This window comes from Perognathus longimembris, chromosome 10 (genome assembly GCF_023159225.1).
Source record: "Perognathus longimembris pacificus isolate PPM17 chromosome 10, ASM2315922v1, whole genome shotgun sequence".
In the NCBI taxonomy this organism is placed as follows: domain Eukaryota; kingdom Metazoa; phylum Chordata; class Mammalia; order Rodentia; family Heteromyidae; genus Perognathus; species Perognathus longimembris.
In genome coordinates this window covers 51,469,530-51,488,319 of record NC_063170.1, presented here as the reverse complement: position 1 = coordinate 51,488,319, position 18,790 = coordinate 51,469,530, and the positions used below count along the sequence as shown (strand labels likewise).

The window sequence follows — 18,790 nt, the reverse complement described above, 5'->3', positions numbered from 1 at the left end:
TAAAAATAGTTATTTTAGATATAGCTGTCCTAAAACTCTAAACATCTCTCCAATATACAAGACAGAAATGTGAGTCCCCGCTCTGCTACGTACAAGGCCCATCCAATGCTCAGGGACGCTCTAAACCATAATCTGAAACAGGTTGAATACTTCACTACTTCAGCAGAGCAGGAGCAGAAGTCATTTAGGGAGATTTTAGAAACAGAAGGAACTGCAACTTAAAACACACAGTTTGGGAGTTTTCTTGGGGATGGTTTATTTGCCTGTTTGTTTATATACATTTGTGTGTACTCCTGTTACTGACATTTGAACAAAGCACTGTCCTTGCTAGGCAGGTGCTCTACCATTTGAGTCTTGCCCCCAGCACAGCATACAGTTCTTAAAATGGAACTACTAAAAGCACTTTCAAACAGATTAACAGACAGATCACAAACTCTTTTTAACTTTTTGTAATATATATTAAAACTGAAACTACTTTGTCTAGCAAATCCAGCAGGGAGACCTGGAAGTTGTCAGTGGTAACAGAGAGAGGATTCAGAACACATATGTTTGCTCTCTTGTCTGTTTAGCACCTTACGGTAAGTAGAGCTTCAATTCCCAATGGGACATTTCAAAGACACAAGGGCAATTTTCCTCAGTCTTTAGCATATTTGAAATCTACATGATCTAATCAGAGAATAATTACTTTAAAATATATTAGCTCCAAAACTTGATAGACATGTCATTTCTAGTATTAGAAGAAGAAAAAAGAAAAAAACGAGATGTAGGTATAAAAATAGATGGACTGCCAAGATAAAAGTAGGCCTTTTATCTAAAAATAATGTTCTTTCTTGTTCCTGACACTGCCAATGATATAACCAGGCTTGAAATAGATTTCTTTACTCTTTCCTAACCTGACTCTCCAACCACCCTTGAATTCCTACCTGAATTCTAATCACCAGCCCAGATTTCCTGCCCCCCTCAAAGCTCCTTAAAGATAGCTACTAACCAAGTAACAATAAAATAGCTCATCACTTACAAGTTATCACGTCTACCTACAGTCAAATGCCACACTAAACCAAATATGGTCGTGTCATGTGGTTTCTATGCCATGAAGTGAGTCCAAGATATTTTTGTGTTTTTTCTTAAGTTAAAAAAGCTAGGAACAGTTATGGAAGAAGAAAAAGAACCAACAAAATTTTCAGACGCTCAAATGAAATACCAGTCGCCCAAAGCAAATCTTCCTATTTTAATTTCTAAATAACCACCATGACGCACACATCTGACACCGCCTACTCTACCCTCCTTCATATCACAGAAGAAACTATGGGAATATTATTTTTTTATCCCATAGTGAATTCTTAGGAAAATGCAAGAGGCACAAATGATTTTTTAGACAACCTACATATGATGCTCACTTAAGGTGGCATTTATTTATAAATATAATGATTAGAGAGAAGAGGTGGTGCTCCTGAGACCAGAGGAATTGTGGGACTCAAAGGAAGGCAAAGTGCTATGGGGAACTAGGTCTCATAAGTGTGTGGTATGCAATATCTGTGTATGTACCACACCATTCACTAATGGTTGCATTATTAGTGCCCTAAATACACTCAATCCTATGTAAAGGGATTGAATTCTTCCTTCTCAAAGCCAGGGTTTAAATAAGGATGGCAGTCAGGAGGCGAGATCTCCAACCTGAGACCAATAATAATGGCCCACATTGCTGAGTCTATAAGCTAAGTGGATATTTATCTAAGGGTCTGTCACTGTTACAAAGATGTGTTGTCCAAGGGCACAGTCACCCCTAGCTAGAAAGTGACTTGTATGTGACAAAGCTCCTTTTTGTAGGTGATATTAAAATTTGAACTCAGTGCCTTGCTCTTGCTAGGCAGTAGGTTTATCAACTGAGGCACACCACCAGGGCTATTTTGTATGGGTTCTTGTAAAGATAGGGTCTCTCTATATGCCTCAACCAGCCTGGGATGCAATCCTCCTATTTGTGTTTCCCACTGTCACTGGGATGACAAGCCTGTGCTACTGAACCCAACCATGTGCTATCCCTGTAGCTAGAATAACAGATTTGGCAACCACACCTAGCCACTGATTAAAATCAAGTCTCATGAACTTTTTTTGAATATCCTCCCATCTCTACTTCCCAAGTAGCTATGATTAAAAATATAAACCCTGGACCTTGCTATTAATGCCCTCTTACCAATTCTCTATTGTTGCTACGACATATATATATATATATTTATATATATATACATATACATATATATGTGTATATATATATATTCATTCTAAGGTTTGTCCATGTAAGTTCTACCATGCTTTCAATTTAATGCACAAACTTTTTACACTTCCCACTTCATTTTTTTTCTCCAAAGGACATCTCCTTATTGCGTATGCACTATCACTTTAAGCCGGGTCTACACCAGTAGACTACAGCAAGACTAATACAAATTATAAAGCTAACTAACACCAAAAAATCTGCCATTATAAGTAACGCGTAGCTAATGAAGGTCTAAGGATGTGGGAAGGACTTTAATTAGCCTGAATTATCAGGATAATTACATTGATTTTTGCTAAAGTAAATTCATTCTTAATTGGTGAAGCTAATTGTATAAATATATATCACTCTGAAATGTTCTAGATTTTTCAAACCAAAGGGTTTTCGGCTTAATTTTCCTAGGTAAGTGCTAAATTGCACACTTCATTTTACCTTTGTATAAATAAACCCCTGGAGTGGACAGGGCTTTAAAAAGACACGTATCTCTCCTGAATTGTCCTCTGTCTAATTGCATCATTCTCAAACCAAATACACTGGGGGTTAACATGTAGAACCTATACTTAATTCATAAACACACCTTGGAAAAATGGTTAGCAGTTGCCTGTTAGAGGCAGAGCCATGAAAATTTCTGTAGCGTTCCTGCATGTAATTAGCCTTTCTTTCTCTCCTAAGCTATTTATAAATGCATAAATATACCTGTGCTCTACGTAACGATGACAGGCAGTGACAACATATTGATATACAGTGCCACTTCTTCGTTGGAAATGAATATTTCATTAGCTGAGTTATCACTCCTGGGTTACGACCTTCAACTCTCTAATTTTAAATTCATCCGTTTTCAGACTATTAAGCTGTTCTTGAGCACACCACAGAAATTACAGATGTAGAGGTAAAATTTCTAAGATAATTTTTAATTCCAAAAAAAGGTCAAGGAGATGCATACTAAATTCTTGAAAAGAATTGTATCTCAGAATGAGAGCAAATGGATCATTTTGCTTGTTAATGATATTTGCTTCTACGTGTGAAAGTGAAAAGGCAAAAGAAACAGATCAAAGCCACAGAATGAAATTATAGGGCACCTAATTCGCTTGGACAATGCACTAGAAATGTAGAAAGGAAGAACTATCCAGAAAACTAGCTACATAGCCCCAGCACATCCCTCTCCAAATCTCAGAGAGAGGGAGAGAGAGACAGAGACAGAAAGAGACAGAGAGAGAGACAGAGAGACAGAGACAACATCTTTAACTCAACCTCTTTTCTTCATCCTTAGTAACTTCCAGCAATAAACTCTACCATGCCAGTTATCTCTCCTTCACCACCAGCCCCAAATTAAGAACATCTCTTGCAGAATCAAGAGCATTTTCTTATGATTACACACAGGACGAGAGATCATCATCTGGGAAACAGGAAGCCATTGATTAAAAGATGCTTCTTGGCCTGTTGGGCACTCATTGCCCACTCATTCATGAGCCCTACCGTCAGCTGTGGAATGCATAGTAAGTTATGTGATGCTATTCAGATCTCTGCTAAGCATAAAAAGCATGCTCCACCTATCTCATCTGCCAAGGTCCTCTTCAAACATTGTGATATAGTTTCCAACTCATAAGACACTCAACTGATTTACATGTAAGTCTTCCTTCCATGGATTTCTTTTCTCTTGCTCAACTTCTTCCGAGTTCCTCGGAAGGTGTTGTTCAATAAATTCTCATTGGTCATCTCAGCTAATCCAGCCCAATCTTCATGATCAAGTAGCCAATGACCAGCTAGACCTCGCACTTCTAAGTAAGCCACTGCACTGATCCCTTCCACGGCTCCCCATTTCAAAGGGCAAAGCATAGTACAAAGACTCTCTGTGATGAGGGTCCAACTCAAGCTCATCTTTCTTTCTCACCTGCCCTCCAAATTCTTTCCAGGATCTAGTCTTCCCCGTGATTGCCAGTGGGAAAAAAGTAAAAAACCACTGCTGGGCTCCATGCTTTGCTTAGGCTTTTCTGATTAATAGCCAAAATGCTGCCACCTGTCCAAATATGAGGCCAATTTCCACCTTCAACACATATCATTCTCACCCCCTCCCTCACTCATGGGACAAGTACCATCCCCAAAACATGTCCAGCAAACTTCCCTGCCCACTAAGCCACACCTCAGTTTAGATACAGTTAGGTTCTACACTATGCATTTCCCCTACTATCACAGTTGTATTGTGATGGTATTTTATGAATGTCATCTAGGTACCTCATCCTTTAAGGCTTCATTAGGTGCTTTAAGTGCACCCTGGAGAGTACTTGGCATAAAGCAGATAATCAAATAAATATACTTTAAGAGATACATTACAAAACCACCATACTCGTGCGATTAAGGAAGACAAAGCAAATGTGGCATAAAACCTTCTATTTTAAACATCACATCAGCAAGGAAAAGTTCTAGCTCAAGTAGGTTAACCAAGATGCATTCTCCTCATCAATCTCCTCTGGCCTTTATCTCATTAGAGCACTACACCTCAGTTAACAACATCAGTAATTCACCTCCTAAAAACTGCACTGTTTCTGGGTCACTCAACTTGCTTATTAGCTGCACACCAAACTACTCTGTACACATCACTCTTAAATCAACAACTGGTGAAAAGATGTGTTAAGTCATTTCTCTCTATCTCAATACTTAATACCAACTAAGTTTTGTGATGGCTGGATTCATCGGCATGACTTAATGGTTCATACTCAATTTACTGACTGATTTAACACATGACTAGATTGATGAATAAAGCATCTTCATCTATTATTAAATTAGCACTGATTGGTTTGTCAAACTGTCCAAGTGATTTTCTGGAAAATAAACAACACCTGACATTGAGGAGATGGTAGCGAGACAGGTACATTTGAGCAAGCCTATCTTTAACTCCAGTTTAATGAACTTCAAGGGAGAATGGAAACACAAAGAGCTTTGTCTGTTGTCTGTGAAGATCTTACAGTGACAGAAGGCCAAAGATAGTGTTCAGTAATGTCACAGAGTGCCAAAAACAAAGTAACTATTCACTGTTACACTTTGCTTGATGCTAGGAAGATGCTCATTCAATGAGGTAGGTAGGCCATCTCAGGTTGAAGCTATGGTAGACTTAAAAAAAATAGGAACAGTATTTAAATAATAGATCCTCTTACTTTAGTAACTGAAACAACTACAAACAATTGTGCTGGGGGTGGGAGGAGCCAATCATAATCATGGACAAAATTGTATTCAGGTCAGGATGTGGAAAAAGAGATTATCTATTTCAAATTCATTGATCTATATGACAAGTGAGTTTTAGAATAACCATTCAAATAATAGTCAACTGAAGCTAGTTTTTACCTACTGTTAAGTTCTACAAAAAATGGTTATAGACTTATATACACAAGCATCTATCAATATTTTACCACAAACGTAGGTGCATATATGTGCATGTGTGTAACTAAAAAATACTCTCTATAAAACAATATGCAAATTCATTGGCTCTTCTGCTGAGGTTTATTAACCTTGGTATGGAAGTTGGTTTGTTTTTATGAGAGGTGTGTCCCTAGGTAGACCAGAATGGTCTTGAACACACAATGCCCCTGCCTTAGCCTCCCCAGGGAGCAGAATTTGCAAGTGTGTATAGCCAAGGCCAGCTGTGAGACAGAAAAAGGGAATCAAACAGCTATTTCCCTATTAGAGCCCTATGCACCCCTCCTCCTACAGGGGGCGTCAATAAGCCTGTTTCTCCCTCAAGTACTTCTATCCATGTGTTCAACTTTTTGGCAGACACTCTGAGTCATTTGAAATTAGCTAACATAACTAAGGAGACTGGAGTCAGATACTCCAAGAACTACATAATTACCAAAAATTCCTCCCATTCCCTCTGGAGGCACGCTCAGGGAGAGCTCTGAGCTCATGGATGTTTTGCTTAACAAAATCCCATTAACTTATAATAGCACACTGTCGAGGAGATCACCCTCTATAACAAAAAGGATGGACACAGACACACATTTTAATTCCGTACATCTTTTATCTTCATATTTAAAGCTAATTGGTAGCAGTACCTAAGAATTAAGTTTTTTTTCAAACAGTTAATGAACTGAAAACAAATTCTTAGATCATGGATGCAAAATTCAACTGTCCCACGGGGCCTGGCAGAGAATAGCCAACAGCAGAGTTCAAGATACTTCTAAACAGTGGGAACTAAATACAAGGAGGCGCTGCAGGCATTCAGCAAAACAGGGTTCCTGCCTCCCCACTGGCTGGCATGTCCTGTTTTCACTTTAAAGATGTGCAATAGGAATCTAATGAAAGGAAAACATTAATATTTGGCCTTTCAGATTTAAATTCTCCATTTCTAAATATTGGAAACCATTTCTAACACATTGAGAACACTAGGCACACAAAATATATGTAAATCAAAGCAGCCTAAAATGAAAGAAAAAAGCTACTTTGCCAGCGATTTCATTTCATACAATGGTCTCAGAAGCTTCATCTAACATTCTAAGATGTTTTCCAACAAGTCTACATGTCTATCTCTCTCCCAATCAAGATTCAACCATTTTTCATCTTCATGAAATGATCCTTGAAAAGAAACAACAAAATGTGTTCATCCTGACCAGACAATGGCCAAATGGTGGATTCTAATTTTTTATAAAGTAACCCTGACCTTATCATATTCAAAGGAAGCCATTTAGGCTCCGCATGCAACCTCCATGTCTAGCTCTGTGTCTGTGGAGTTCTTTCAACTTTTCTTCAGGCAGAGTGTCTCAACCTCGAATCCCCCCTGCCCCGCAAGCAAGCCCTTCAAACAGACATTTAAGTACGAGTAATGTAATTGAAAAATAGTCCAGGAAACAATAGGAGTCTCCAGGAAAAGTTAGAAAGGGAAATAGCCAAGTCAGGTCAGAAATGGGCTCAAAATTACTTCACTGGGGAGTAGGAACCCCCTTCACTCTTCTGGAATGGCAGCAGCTGCAGGTTCCTGGGGTCTTAGAAGCCAAAAGGATGGGTGTCAGCCTAACCAGGAAAATAAGGATGTGCTTAGAAACACATGCAAGGCACCAACGGCATCTGTGTCCCTTAATTTTTGGTACACTTTGCTAAGCAAAGGGGGAAGAGAAGATAGGGAACCAACCCTCCAGTGGCTAGAAGGTCTGGTGTGCTATCTACTATCTGAGTTAGATCACTCCCACCTACAAAAGAGCATTTACATAACCTCCATCTCTCAATTCCTCCTGTGAAAATCCGCTCAACCTTGGGAGGTATTTTTGGTCTCCATTCTCCAAGGACAAGTCAACGGTGATGTACAGTGCCAAGCACCAGGCCTTCAGACCTCAACATAGGCATGTGTAATTAGGAAGGCAATTAGGAGCAATCACATTCTTCTGGCCAATTACTGCCTCTCACAGGGAGGCTCACTCTTAAAATTAGACCTGGAGTCAAAACCTACTTGTGCAGCATTATCTCCTCTACTCTTGTCTCTCCAAGGATTCATCAGAAGTTCCCCCAGTTTACTTAGCTTCAAGCACTCCCTGGAGAATGCAAAACACTGTGCAGTTTCTTAATGGATTTTAATCTATGACCCAAATGAGGGCATCTCAAAATAGCAATGGGACTGACCAGAAGAACTTCTAGGATGGACTAAAAGTTTTACAGACTTTTCTCCCTGAGATTATGCATGCAAGTGTGTGTGTGTGTGTGTGTGTGTGTGTGTGTGTGTGTGTGTGTGTCTTCTTGAAGGAAACATAAACATTGCAAGTCACTTGAGTGATCATTTACCAATGCTAAAATGTGATGCGCCAGAACACATTCTAGGAGTACCGCCTTCTGCAGGATCTGCCTCACTTATTTCCTCACTTGTTCCTTTTTCCCCTCCTATTCTTCATCCCACTCTCCCTTCCCTGATGAAACTCAGTTAAGACCATTCCTTTCTCCCTCATTCTATCTTCCTCACTTAACTTCCATCAAGGCTAAAACAATCCATGATATAGTTTTGGTAGTTTGTCATTCCTCTTGCTTGGAATTTTTTCCAAAGGTCACAAATAACTAGGGGACCTTGCTGGGTGTCACCTAAAATATACCCCTACTGTAGTGACCTGTCACAATCCATTCATTTCCTCCACGGTGATAATTGAGCCTTACTGGGCTATCACATTGGAGAGAAGCCATGGCATCACGAATCAGGGCACCCAGCATCTGCTCTAGGAATAAGTTTCCTGTGTTCCTTCCATGTGGCACGTCATGCACTAGGCACTAGAGATGTAATAACCATAAACCAAATCCAGGCTGTGTTTGACACACTAAGCTTTTAACAATGTCAGAACTGAAAGTCAAAGAATTAGGCAATGTAATAGGACTTCAAAGCTCTGTCTTTTACAAGGAACTTTCTTAGAAACAAGGACAGTTAAACAGGTCCCTTGATTACCATCTTTCACAGATGGAAAAACAAACCTAAAGCTATTGACCTCACCCCAAGACACATACCAGGGGCAATAAAATATGGTCATCTCAAGTGACCATCCCTCTTGGCTTGTCCTGACCTCAGTTCTAAGGTTTGGGTTGTAAACAATCCTCCCTTCAAACTACCCTTTTAGGTTTCCCTAGTCCCCGGCGTTTATCGCCCTGCATTCAAGAGTGCTGAGATCTTCATTTCTTCAATAGAACAGTAACAGTTTTCCCCAAGGCCTAAAAGGCATCAATGCTTCTTCATATCTCCAGTGTTTTGGCAATGCCGTGGTACCCAATTGTGCTTTATAAAGCTGAAACTCTGCCTTGCACTATCTCAGGGCCACATGGCAAAAGTAAATCAAACTAAATTCAGCTCCTCAGACATAGTAGCCATATTACAGATCCTCACTGGTGACACATGGCTACTGGCTACTGTGTCAGGCTCCGCAGAATAGATGCATCTCCATCCTCAGAGGGACTTCTGTTGGGCTGTGCTGGTATTGATATTCATGAAATAAAGTTACCAACGAAACCCTTTATTATATATCGACCAAAAGAAAACGTTACTCCTGATACCCACCAGCAACACTAACTCAATAAAACACTTTAAATATTTATCTAAGAACTTTTCTTTGTGGAGTATCAGATTAAGCCCAGTAGAAACACAAACGAATAAGACTTGAACTTTAACCCTCAAGGATTGCACACACCTTAGTGCCAAGCAGAGCACATCATGCCAGTCAATAGATAGAGAGGCTCCATGCAAAGATAATCATTAAGGAAAACCAGGCAGGCAGGAGATCATTCATTCAAATGGGAGAACAGAGTGAAATTCAGATTCTAGCAACATATAGGAAAAGAGATGGCTTCTATGATAGTCCTCAAGCACAGGGAGAATTTTAGTAAATAACAAAGAGCCACGCCTGATTTGAAATGCATAAAAATTAGAATGCAGCTGCAGAAAAAACTAAGAGTGTTCGAGAATGACAAATGTTTTTGGTGGTCTTAACTAGGAGATAGAGTATGGCAAGATGCAAAGTTACAAATCATCACAAGCAGAGTCTCCAGTACCCCAGGCTCCAATTAAAGGGACAGAGACTTGAGGAGGGAGCAGGGTTCCTAGTTCCCCATCAATAGGCCCTTCTCTTGCTATGTCTCCTCAGCCTCGTGAACAGGCCTAACCAAGAGCAAAGTATTAATAATAGACACAAACTGGTTCTCCCCACAACCATGTTTTGTTACCTTGGGGTAAATGGAAATTTTCACTAATGAAAACCTGCAAGTCATGAAGTCATCTAAGATTGTAAGAAAGTTTACACTCATGGCTCTGCTCATCCAAACTCAGGGACTTAGCCAGGAGTGCCATTCCCTCAGCAGATAACTTCTTAGGATGACTTGGTACAATTGTGGATTACAAGACCTAGAGTTGTAGAGCATTCAGCCCAACCTAACCCACAGAACCTTGAATTCTCGGTGGTACCACTGACTAATGTCCAAAGAAATAAACGCTTTCCATGAAGCTGTTTGTTTTTTGCTTTGGAGTGTTTTGTTGTTGTTGTTGTTGTTGTTGTTTTGCTTTGTTTTGTTTGCCTGTCCTGAGGCTTGACCTCAGGGCCTAGGCACTTTCCCTAGCTTCTTTTTGCTCAAAGCTAGCAATCTGCGTCTTGAGCCACAGTGCCACTTGTGGCTTTTGCTGTTATGTGGTGCTGAGGAATTGAACCCAGGGCTTAATGCACACGAGGCAAGCACTCTACCACTAGGCCATATTCCCAGCCATCTATGAAGCTACTTTTTAAGACAGTTGAGAACTGGATTAAACTGGTGAGCTGGTTTCTATGTATAAGCATACATGTGTGAACAGGTGTGGGTATGCAGGCATGTACATGTGTGTGTACTTGTGTATGTGTGGTATTGGGAATTGAACCCAGAACCTCTCCTAGGCTGTGCCACAGTCCACAGGAGCTTTTTTTTATTTAATCACTTTGTTTATTTTGTCTTTTCAGGAAGAATTTCACTAATTTTGTTCAGACTACTAGCCTCAAACTTACAATCCCCTAACTCTCTCTGCCTCTTAGCTATGATTTTAAATAGCTGCAGCACCACACCTGAGAATTTGCTATCAACTAGTTTGCCAAAAGAAAGGTTCCCTCTTGAAAAGTTTAAAAATGCTGAAGGAATAATTCTTTAAAAACTGAATGTTAAAAGAACTTCTATTAAGACTTTTTTTTTCTTTTTACAATAGTATACACAATCTCCAGTGAAAGTTACTAAATGGGATAGAGAATTGAGAATTATTTTGAACTGAATGAAAGGGTAGACGTTGGGTTTTACCAAGGGAATAAATTTTCCACTTTGGAACAGAGCAAATATAGTGGAATCTTTGGCCTCTGTTTCAATTTTGTTTGCACCAATAACATTGTTGGGGATTCTCTTTTCCTAATGTCCTAAAAAGCTACTCAGCAGCCATAGTCCATTTAGAAATCAGGCAACATCAACCAGCATGCATCCTTCACTTTGTTCTGCCTCCTTCTACAAACCCATGTATCACAACTCCTCCTGCTTCTATCATGACACTAATTATGAAACAATGATTCTGAACTCTGAAGTCTCTCAAGAGAGTAGTCAAGACACATCCAGACTTAGAAAACAAAATGAAACCAACTTGAGATTTGTATCCAGCTGAGCCTGCCCACATCCATAGAACTTGCTGTGCCCACAAACATGGGGCTCTGATTAAGTTATGGTTATCTGTCTGTGAACTGTAGTCCAAACTAGAGTCCTTCTACAATCAGTTCAGTACTAATCCTCACACCACTTATATAGTCGCCAAAGACTCAAGTGCCAGCAAACAAACTCTAAATGTGGTATTCCTACCCATACCATCACCTGCAAAAATAATGTATGCAGATGCTTTGTAACCCTGCCAGGAACATTTTCCAGTGAACAATTGCATAGTCTGGGGATTCCTAAGATCTCATTCCCAAGATCATCTACACAATGCATTTATGAGTGCACTTCTTTCTTGAAAGAATCTTCCTTTCCAATCATGATTTGTTACATATATCTAGACAACTTTGTGGAAGAATTTCAGTCACTAAGATGATCCCTGAATGGACACAGTCAAAATGTTTAATCTTCAAAAAAAAGAAAACTTTTCTGGGTTGGAGGCACGGCGCAAGTTGTACAATGCCTACCTATCAAGGGTGAAGTCCTAAGTTCAAACCCCAGTACACACACACACACTCTCTCTCTCTCTCTCTCTTAAAACTATCCAAAGAACACACTACAAGCTAGGCCCTTTTGCTAGCTCATTATACAACAATTAGCTTTGGGCAGCTTGCTTAACCACACTGCCATTGATTTTCACATTTACCCAGTAGCAATAATCATCACACCTGTTAAAATTATTGGATATTATCTCAAAATCTTTTAAAAAAAGGAATACATTCTTGTTTATCTAATAACCACCTTCCATTTCCAAAGTTTCTCATTTTGACCATGTGACCATTTTTTCAAATATGAAGCATCCCTACAAATTTCCACCACTTTCCCCCCACTGAATGGACTTCATTATTATTTTGCAATCATTGGTTAGTAGCTAGAGATTTATCTTCTTTCCCCTTCTTAACTCACCAAAAAAAAAAAAAAACTAAAAGAATACACCAAAAAAAAAAAAAACTAAAAGAATACACAAAAAAGAACACATAAGATGAAAACCAACCAGAAAAAAAAAATGTATCACTTTCCTTTTTCAAATCTACTATGCAGTGAATCCAAACAGCATACAAATTGTGTAGGAATCATAATTAATTTGGCTTTGTATCTCATCTCCATAGCAATTAAACTAACACAAACAAGTTACCAGGGGTGCCTAAGCATTCAAGTAAAGAACCAAAGCAGGTCAATGCTCTTTAAATATGAGTTAACACACAGAAGTCAGCTTGTCTGGTTTAAATGAAACCTAAAGAATGATTGAAACACAAAGCTAATATGCCTTTTGACTTCTCTTAAGAGGTTTACAAAAGAAAAGATAAAAATAAAGGACCCAAAGATAAAGCTCTCCAGTTTCAACATCCCCTGTCTCTATCTTCCTAGGAGCCAGGGCAAACCTGAGTTGAACAAAGAATAAAAAGGCCTGGCAGATTTTCTGAGCACCATTCAGTGTTATACAGAATACTTCATCTTCAGAAATGGCTAAAGCTTTGTTATATAATGCATCTGATTTTGGGTGTTGTTTTTTTTCTGACACTGATTGGTGAAAAGGTAGGAGTTCACTTCCATTTCATTGAAGTCAAGTTTTCCCACCTGCCACCACTCTAAGAACCAAAACCAAATAGAAGAAGAAAGATTCATGGCCCTAGTAACACTGAGTTGTCTTGAAATAGAAACAGCAGCCCCAAGACATGACTAACAGTGACCAAAAGTAGAAAAAGGAAGAAAGCAGAAATCCTGCCACAACCCATTTAAATCCTAGCACTGCAGAGATGGAAGTAACTAAGAAGTTTAGAAAGACCCCTGTCTAAGACAAGAGGAAAACTTTCCTTGTCAGGCAAAACAGGGGTTGTGGAACTGGTATTCTGCCCCAAGATCAGAACGGTTTTCTTTTAACTACATTAAGAGATGAATTTGAAAATAACTGTAAAAGTAATTAAGTTCTAATTCGAGGTAAAATTCTAACTCAAATAAGTGCAATTGCCATTTCTAAGAGTAACTCTCAAATCATAGTTCATCTGAAAACTTTTATGAAGCCATTTTTGCAAAATTTAATATGATCTGAAGAAAAGTAGATTACATGTAGAAAGAAGTAAATGCAAAGAAAATCATTCAAGTAATTACTCTCACATCTCATGCGAAAGAGTAAAATAACACACACACACACACACACACACAGAGGCATATGCAAGTATACTATTTGCAGGCTAACATTGTCAGGTAGTTAGCACTACAGTTCAACTAACCATTTAACTATGGGCAGTAAGTTTGATTCTTTACTTAAGTACATGTGAGATGAATGTCTGTTGGTAGTCATCCTGCTAAGTTAAATCAACTCTAAACACAAACCCAATCACCAGGAAACATCAATCTGAAACAAAGGACTGTACAGACTCGGCCTACACAGGTACTGCTAACTAGAGAGCTTCTATCATTTTAATTGATGTACAGTCAACATCACCCACCCCCAATTTCTAGGGCTCACACAGTGCAAACTGAAAGGAAATAAAATCCATCACCCACCCCATTTGTTGCTGTTGTTGTGTTGTGTCGGTCCTGGGGCTTGAACTCAGGCTCTGTGCACAATCCCTGAGCTTTAATGCTCAAGGCTAGTACTCTATCACTTGAGTCACAGCTCTACTTCCAGCTTTATTGGTGGTTAATTGGAGATCGGAGTCTTACAGCCTTTCCTACCCGGGCTGGCTTCAAATCATAATCCTTAGTTTTCAGCTTCCTGAGTAGCTAGGATTACAGACATGAGCCACCAGTACCCACTTCCAAACCACCACATTTGTAAAAGCACAAAACCCTGCTATAAGGAACCTTGTAAAATAATCAACATAAATTTGGCAGCTGAAACTCCAAATGAAGCACTAATAATCCAATACTGTTAACTATTATTATTTATTACCTGCTCTACAGCAATGATTCTCAGCCCAGGAAGAGTTTACCGCCAACTCCTAGGAGTCTTGTGGCAACACCATGAAACACATTTGATTGTCCCAACTGGGGGTTGTGCTACTTTTTAAAGTCAGAAAGAACAATAGACAATCACAGAAACTTGGCTCTGTACATTTTTTTCTATCTTTGTTTTGTTTTTTTTGTTTTTTTTTGGCCAGTCCTGGGCCTTGGACTCAGGGCCTGAGCACTGTCCCTGGCTTCTTCCCGCTCAAGGCTAGCACTCTGCCACTTGAGCCACAGTGCCACTTCTGGCCTTTTTCTGTATATGTGGTGCTGGGGAATCGAACCTAGGGCCTCGTGTATCCGAGGCAGGCACTCTTGCCACTAGGCTATATCCCCAGCCCATTTTTTTCTATCTTTATAGTCATCAAGCCAGTTTTTTTTTTATTCCTTCTCTTAAATTTTTAAGATGAATACAGTGACTAATGTCTCTAATCCAAGCTACTCAAGAAGCAAACACAGGGAGAATTAAGGGTCAAGGCCAACTCCAGGCAAAAAGTTCATGAGACTCAATGTTGGTCAATAAAAAGATCGAGTGTGGTGGTACACACCTGTCACACTAGTTTCTGGAGAAAACAGGGCAGACTGTGGCGAAAGAAGATACTCTATTCAAAATTTATCGAAAGCAAAAAGGGCTGAGTGTGTAGATTGAGCTGTGGGGACCCTGAGGAATCTAGAGAAGTTCATAAGGGAGGTTGGTTTTCAATTCTTTATTAAGTCTAAGCAATGAAAGGATCTGAGAAACACTGAAATAAACAAAAAGGTAGTCTTTAACACTACATTTCCCAGAACCCTGTCCCCATAAAATATCAATTACTAGCCTGTTCAACTGATGTTCAAATCACAGACATTAGGATGTGACTGTATATGCCACTACTTAGAACCTTCCAGAAATTTCCCACATTGAAATCAGTATTGAGGTGATCAGAGAGGGACTTAACTCTACATGGCTGATTTTTTTTTTTTTTAAAGAAAAAACTACCCTCCCAGGTGAAGCTAAGAAGCCAGGGGAACTATTTAAACCTAGGCACGGAACGGTTAAAACGGCAGAGAAATTCTCCCAATGTCTAAAATTAATTCTCATAGTAAATGTTGCCACCAAAAAAAAAAAACATACATCACACCTGTGAGTTGCAGAGATTTATAAATCCATGATCGGTAGTGATAAATGGTAAGACTGGTGGCTGGCTGCTTTGATGAATAACTTTCTGTCTCTATCAAATTCCAAGACCATAAAGATAGATTCTAATAGCTCTATTTATGACCACTATTTTACAGACAAAAATCTAAAATCAATTAATATATTTCTAATTATTACATTTCTTGTCCTCCCAAGGCATAAATCTATGCTGTTCTGTAACGAGGGCTCAAAATAAAATATTGAATATTCATCTTAACTTACATGTTAAGCATTATATGGTGTATTGAAATATCTTTGAACAGTAGACTTTTTTTTCCACCTTTCCTATTACCGATTTACCTACACTTATTAAGATATCTTTACAATGAGGGGTTGGGAATATGGCCTAGTGGCAAGAGTGTTTGCCTCATATACATGAAGCCCTGAGTTCAATCCTCCAGCACCACATATATAGAAAACGGCCAGAAGTGGCACTGCGGCTCAAGTGGCAGAGTGCTAGCCTTGAGCAAAAAGAAGCCAGGGACAGTGCTCAGGCCCTGAGTCCAAGGCTCAGGACTGGCAAATAAAAGGATATCTTTACAAATTTTTAAAGGTCAAGCAATTAATATCGAACATTTTTTAAATGTGTTTATTAATACCCAAAAAAACATACCATATATGCCAGACTCATACTCATAGTACCAGCTACTCAGGAGGCTGAGATCTGAGAACAGCAATTCAAAGCGAGTCCAGACAGTAAAGTCAAAGACTCTTCTCTCCAATTAACTAGCAAAAGATCCAAAGATGTATAGATGTATAGCACAACTGGTAGAGTTCCAGCCAGACTTAAGTGGAAAAAAGTGAAGAGATAGTGCCCAGGCCTGAGTTCAAGCTCCTGTAATGGCAAAAAAAAGAAAAAACTTTCTTTTATATGAGTCAACATGGAACTAATCCATTTAAAGAAAAATCTAAGCATTTGGGGATATCTACATGCTGAAAAAAAATTTAATAATTTACTGAAAGAAAAACAGCCTGTATTTTGAATAAACCAAAGGAAATAAAAGAACATGATGTAGCTAGCATTTGTCTAACTCAAAGTTATTTGTTTTTAATAAACAGAATCTGGCAGTCCTTCTACTTCCTAACTAATACGTTTGAATAATTGATAGCTATTTTATTAGCATATTTAATTAGGAAAACATTTTAACATAATAATAGTGTTAAATAATACATTTGTAATAACAATCTATTTTCCTTTTTATAATGCAGACTTTAGTTCCACCAGACAAATCTGAAATTTCTAATCTATTCTTTTTATATACAGATAGGGGTCTAGAAAATGAATCCATCAGAGACATCGGACTCAAAATCTGAAAGAGAAAACCTAAAGAAATAATTATCTCCAAAAATAATGTCTCTTGTCACCAGCATTCCTTGAAGAGGCTTTCTGAATAATGCCAGAAATAATGCTGGTAGCTCGTGGCAGTAATTGTAACTGCTCAAAAGGGTGAGATCTGAGGATAGTGGCTCACAGGCAGCCTAAGCAGACTCTTATCTCCAATTAACCACCAAAAAATTGAAAATGAAGGTATTGCTCAAGAGCTAGAGTACCAGTCTTGAGGGAAAAAGTCTAGGGACAGCACCCAGGCCCTTGAGTTCAAGTCCTAGTATCAGAAGAGAAAAAAACACTCCGGAAATAAGAAAAAAGCCAGAAGCCAGGCAGAAAAACGATGCTAAAATATGGTCAACCATTTTTTTTATGAGGGGGTGGGGGGTAGGGCGGTGGAGGGTATGTCTTGGAAGACATGTGCCATCAACAAGTTTCTGAAGCTGACCTGCAAACTGGAGAAAGAAAGAGCTGGAATAGTACAAGAAAAGGGTTATGAAAATAGTTTGATAACACACTAGCATTCCCATTTAAAGAAAAGACATCCCAGGATGGACCTGGCATGTGACTGACCTTCGACCTTTTCCAGGATGAATATCTCACATCTTGATACGTTGAACTTACAAAGTCAGTAGTTAATATTGGTACTAAAATATCATTTTCAAAAGAAAAGCAAAAACACTTTGAGCTCTACAGGGACAGAGAACACAAGAATTTCATCTTAAAATCCAAACACAGATAAGAGAGCTGAGCATAGAACTGGCACACAATAGCAACCCTCGGCTCTGTAGGACTTAGGGGCAGTAAGACAGGTAAGAGATAAGAGGTGAGGAATCCATCCTGGAAGGTAATCTGTGGCCTTTATTCCACCATCATACAGCTCACTAAATATTCAGGTGCTGACATTTGAGCCCCCCTCCAAAAAGAGGGAGGGAGGGAGGGAGGGAGGGAGGGAGGGAGGGAGGGAGGGAGGGAGGGAGGGAGGGAGGGGGGATGGTTGACTGTCAATGACCCATTTGCTATATGTGATCAAGTGACAGGCTGCTATTCCCTGCCCAGCCCAAAAGTGACTAGTCAAAGTTTACAACTGGACAACCATCAATTTCTTCATGGTGCTATAGCAGTTTGGCCTGCCGATTCTTCATGGGCCTTCATGGTTAGCAACACTAAAATGGATATTATTTCATAACAGCCTCTTAGATCAAAGAGTTGACACATAGAGTAGTCATCAGGGACCTGGAAAAGTAAAACAATCATAATAAAAGCAATCTCACCACCTCTTTACTGCAGTAGAGCCAGTCATTCATCATTCTCACGTGACTGACATGAGAGGGGGGCTTTTCACCATGATCAGAAACAACCATGATTCATGCTTTTACTACTGCACAGACTTCTGTGGTGATCAGTTTGCCAAGCTTCCCATTTCGACTTCAGAGCACCAAAGACTGAACAACCATGGTACTCACTCTCCAACACTTCAGACATCCCTCATATCCCTGCTTGCTGTGTGTGTCCCTCAACACTCTCTTTGTTGAAAATCTAGTCAATCTACCTGGCTAGCAAGGATTAACTCTCACAGCATTGCGGTGACCAACTATGTAAAAATGACAAGCTCCAGTGTGCTTCTCTAGTACAGGGCTTTCCCAGCCTCAGCACTGCTGGTATTTGAAGCCAGAAACTCTTTCTCGTGTGATGTGATCAACATGCAAGATGCTTAACGCATCCTAAGCTTCTATGGACTGTGTACCAGTGGCCCACTCCACAACAGACATTTGCATTTGCTCCTTACAGGGATAAAACAGTCTCCAGTTGTGAACTACTCCAGCACAATGCAAAATTTCTATGTCAGAAGGTACCAGAAGGAAACAATCAAAATTGGTAGAGAAATTATACACAACTGTTTCATCTT

The 18,790-nt window shown here is 39.4% G+C and overlaps 1 protein-coding gene and 1 long non-coding RNA gene across 4 annotated transcripts in view; both read right to left on the bottom strand.

The window, feature by feature from the left end:
• Ptprg (protein tyrosine phosphatase receptor type G) overlaps positions 1-18,790 on the bottom strand; it is a 670,876-nt gene that overhangs the window by 480,336 nt on the left and 171,750 nt on the right. The window lies entirely within an intron of this gene.
• Positions 403-16,598, bottom strand: LOC125358700. Its single transcript, XR_007212358.1, has 3 exons — positions 16,587-16,598; positions 15,823-15,834; positions 403-951 (listed from the first exon to the last, which is right to left on the bottom strand). It is a non-coding gene; the product is annotated as an uncharacterized LOC125358700 (long non-coding RNA).